The sequence below is a fragment of the Rhinoderma darwinii genome, chromosome 13 (assembly GCF_050947455.1).
Source record: "Rhinoderma darwinii isolate aRhiDar2 chromosome 13, aRhiDar2.hap1, whole genome shotgun sequence".
Lineage (NCBI taxonomy): Eukaryota > Metazoa > Chordata > Amphibia > Anura > Rhinodermatidae > Rhinoderma > Rhinoderma darwinii.
Window position 1 is genome coordinate 24,658,023 of NC_134699.1, and position 5,099 is coordinate 24,663,121.

The following is a 5,099-nucleotide window of genomic DNA, read 5'->3' on the forward strand; positions in this document are numbered from 1 at the left end:
ACTGCAAAAAAGTAATGAAGATATATAACAAAGATGCTACATTTTAGATTTCCAGACTACATAGCCAATGTTAATAAAAGCTTCATTGCAGGTACTTTGTAAATAGGAAATACAAAGTGGTTCTTAGATATCGGACCATTGGGAGATACCTGTATTCTCTAAAGTCAGAAATATTTCTCATGCTCATTTGAATAACTTTATTTCATCTAAACAGTTCCAAAATTATGTTCTGACTAATTTCATAATAAGTCTCCATGGGCGCTGAATTTAGCTCCGTTTTTTATTTTTATTTTATAGAGCTGCAAATCCCTTGCTTCCCTCCACAGAGTCAAAGCATCATTTGCTGGCTGCCTTCAGTGGCCACTAGAGGGAGCTTACTGAAGACTGATTAATACAGCCCCCATTATATTTAATTATCCATCTTAAATATGCACCTAAACTCCCCCTAGTGGTGGCTGCAGGCAGAAAGAATTCTATCCTTGTTTATTGTGCCAGCCATTTTTGCAAAAATGACAACGGTAAGTGCAGCCAAATGGGTTTTCACCTTTGAACCAAAACTTTGGTTAATATGTGGCCTTTTTTATGTTTTGGGTAGAAGTCTCATGGTCACCATAGACGGGGGAGGTTTTCCCTTTTGAGGCTCACAAAGACTTTCTGTAGCTTTGGTGAACCCTGCCCATCCATAAGACAAAAGCGTGAACTCTGTAACAGAAAATCGGAGCTTCCGTCTCTAAAGAGATCTATTCTAAAATTAATCGGCAAAGGATTTTTTTTTTTCTTATGTAGATTTAGAAAAAAAATGAAAAGGATTAAACAGTCTATATGTGACCAGTTCTATTTTGTTGTTGGATCTACCTGGAAGAACCATTATCTGACTGTAGCATCCACAAGACATCTGCGAGAATGATGTACGACGCATGACAACATAATTCCTTCCTTTCTGATTTAATTCTCATTACGGTCTCCAGGTGGACTGACCCTTATTTATCACTGTCTTCCCTCCTTTACTGTGGCGTTTACTAAGCTCCATTTCTGCCGTCCTGATGTCACATGCAAATGACTAAATATCTGGACAGAATCTAGACGCTGTGCTTTGTGTGCACGGTGAGGGAACGAGACTGCGACAAACTTTTACTTTGCCATAACTAAATGACGTTTCTGGTTTTTTTTTGTGTTTTACGGAGACTAAGAACCTTTATATATAATTTTGATCCACTCATTGGACCTACAGGGGGGCGCATGTCTCACTCCATAAAACTCCGTTCATATAACAGAAATATGAGTGCATGCAATATCCGCCTTGTAAACACAGTATGCCATTTTTCTTACCCACAATTTTTTTTTCTTTCCTTTGTATAGTATAGCATAGGGACTTGTTTACAAGTGTAATTTTATATTCATACTACCTTCCCTTTCCTTCAGGAATCATATCGTACCCTTTATCGGAGATTATTTAGGTTACTGTTATGGGGGCACTATAGCTGGCTGTGCTATGGGGAAATGTGCTCCTCTGTCACAGGTACAGGAAGTTAAAAGGGTTGTCCAGGATTAGAAAAAAAATGGCTGCTTTCTTCCAAAAACAGCAAAACACCTGTCCAAAGGTTTTGTGTGGCATTGCAGCTCTGCCCCTTTCACAGTGGAGCTTGTCTGCAATACCAGACACAACCCATTGACAGGTGTCCTCTTTCTATAAGAAAGTTGGGAGGTAGACTTGTGGGATGTAATGCTATAATTATTTGGGTGTGTAACTGCATCTTTTGCACAATATAAAAAAAAAAAACACAGCTTGTGTGACAATTTCAGAAAAATCTTGTTGAGGTTGCATTTACATGTGACTCCGTGTATTCAAATGAAACACAATGCAAGGCCCCATTATTGAATATGGAGTTATTATAGGGGATACTCTAGTCCAGGGGTCAGCAACCTTCAGCACTCCGGCTGTTGTCAAACTACAATTCCCAGCATGCCCTGGCAGCCTTTGGCTGGAATAATAAAGCCAGTGCATGCTGGGAGTTGTAGTTTCACAACAGCTGGAGTGCTGAAGCTTGCTGATCCCTGCTCTAGTCGAATCTCCCCTCATTAGCCAGAGCAGAGAACTACTGTAGAAAGCAGCTCTCGCTCTGTAGAATCGCTGTGTAATGCATGGATTGTCCATTGAATTTAAAAGAAACCATGTAATGCTTTACTGCATTGGTTCCCATGGTGATAACAGGTGTTTGCAGGTATCCCAGTGGAAAAAACCCTTTGAGATCAGCCAGTTGTCAAAGGACTTGCTTAAAGGGGTTAATACACCACAACAACTTATTACCTATACACGGGACAGGTTATAAGTGTTTGATCGCTGGGACCCCCCCAATCAGGAGAACAGGGGTCCCGAGTCCCCCGAATGAACGGAGCTCCGGTCATGCATTCAATATGCTGCTTCATTCATTTTCTATGGGACTGCTGGGGATAGCCAAGCGGTCCTGTGGATAGGTGATAAGTTGTTGTGGTGGGATAACGCCTTTAATGAAAAGGGAATGTCCAAAGTGGACAACCTCTATTAATTATATGTGAGTAACATAAGAAAGGGGAAGTAACCAATTAAATAAATAGGTTTAGATCATCATCCAAGACATTTCCACACCATCCCAACCCCCATGAGCCAGAAACAAGGATCCTTGATGCATGCAATACGTAAAACACAATCTGATCCGCTTATGGGACCCCAAGCGATCAGCTGTAATCTTTAAAGAAACTTGGCAGTAAGCGTTCAGTTTCCCTACAGCGCCACCAAAGGGGAAATTACACAGTGCTTATTCAGATCACTAGGTTGTTTGTGTAATGCAGGACAGGACAGGTCCTCCAGAGCGAGAGACACTCTTTATAACCGCTCTCCACTCTGCCCAAGAGATGAGGATCCTGAAAAGAGGACCTCCCCTCTATTAATTCCCTTACAGTCTATATGAAAATGGGTTTTCTAAACTGGACAACCCCTTTAAGTATATTATCGCGGTCTGTTTATTTTTGGCAGAACATCTTTACTTTTATGGTGAGCAGTTGTTTTTTTGTTTTTTTTTTATATTATTGGTACTGAAACAAACATTAAAGAAGAATAGATAGCATAACAATAAAATGTCATAACCGTAGAATTGCTTTAATCTAGCACTAGCGTGACTGGAAAGCTGCCAGCTAATCAAATATTGTAGGGAAAAAATGGAAATTTGCTTGTAAATTTGGTGAACCTCCAGGAGGACAGCTCAAAATAGAATTGCGAAAGAGAACTTGTTGGCTGTCCCGACGTGTTTTAGTAAATACTTGTGTTCCCCATAAAATAAGAATTCTGGGGCATCTTTTCTTATAACGCTGCATGATGCCGTTCCTCTGTTATTCCTCCTGGAAATATATGCATAAATAACAAATGGGTGTTGGCATTACCATTGTCAATTGGGGGGGCTACACAGTCAGAACTAATTGGACAGTGTCAGACTATGAAGGAGCACACACATCCCATTGACCAGGAGGACGGGTACACTCATTTTTAGTTTCTTTAATACATAAATAACAAAGGAACGGCACAATACATACAGGTCAAAGAAAATATGTTCCAGAATTTTTATTTTATGGGGAAAGCATTTTATTTCCTTAAAGGGTAACTAAACTTTCAACAAACTTCTGACATGTCATTGTGAAATGTCAGAAGTTTTGATCGGTGGGGGGTCCGAGCACTGAGACCCCCACTGATCACTAGGACGAAGCGGCAGAAGCACAGAGTCGTGCGCTGAGCCGTTTGGTTTCTGATCGGCTTTTCTCGGAAAGCCGATGTAGCAGTGTACGGACTCAATGGAAAGTCTATGGGCTCGTACATCGGCTTTCCGAAAAAAGACTATCAGAAACTAAGCAGCTCCGCGCTCACCTAGGCGCTTCTGCTGCTTCGTTTTATCGATCGGTGGGGGTCTCAGTGCTCGGACCCCCACCGATCAAAACTTCTGTTTGTTGAAGTCTTAGTTACACTTTAAACAGACATGTCAAAAATTGCTATACTAGTGCTGGACTATCAGATTTCCAGGATTATTAAATGCCAGATTAAAGGGATTTTACTGTACGTGATTTTATCGCTATAAATGAGACGGTTAGTTACTGGCTTTCACGTGCAGATTTTGCAGGGACCTGTCATCTTGCCACAGGACCTCACTGTGGCTGCAGCTAAAAATTATTACAGGGATCATTAATCTCTATGGTGAATGAATATTATGCACTCACATCTCATTTATCTGGAGGACGCAACTGACATGTTCTGCATCCTGCATTAAGAAGCTATGTGCACAGAATTCAGATCTACCAAACCAATCACAGGTCTATAGAAGAATAAACTCAAGCCATTTTGAATATATAACTAAGGGACTCGTGCACACTGCCATAATATGGATCTGTAATAGTGTCCATATGTGGGCCCCTCCATATCAAATCAAAGGAAAATGGAGGCATGCGTACAATTCATACTGTGTTATAAAGATATTCTCACTTAGAAGCATTGCTTCTCATGGAGACACCATACAGCGGCGTGTTCATGGCGTGCCTATGGGTCCTTCGCTTTCCTGATATTGCTTATTAAATGACCTTTATAGAGTTAAAGTAGTTCCCATGATGATCAGTAGATGGCAGTAGAGGACTATGAATAACTAGCCACTTTAGAATGCCACACACTCCTAGAAAACTGGAGTAAGGTGGTAGGAGATAGAGGGCAAACATCCAATGTAAGTAAATGCATCTGCAGATTACAATACAAGTTTATGTAGACTATGACTAGTCATTAATTTAATCAGGTGCAATGTGTATGTGTTCCTGTAAGGATATATAGTGAATTCTAGTCAGTGTAAAATAAAAGTACAAAATATATATCTGTCGTATTTTTAGTTACTTCTGCTCTTGTGACTGCTGGATGACTTCTGCATAGAAGTGAATTAGAGATATAGAGAGTGAGCTCAACTATTTGCATTTCACACTTCTATTTCTTTGGAAATTGACCTTTTATGTGTGGCCAAATTTCTTCTATTGGGGGTCCTAGGACCCTTTTTCTCCGGATCAGACCCCTACCAATCAGAGTCATATGGCCTAGC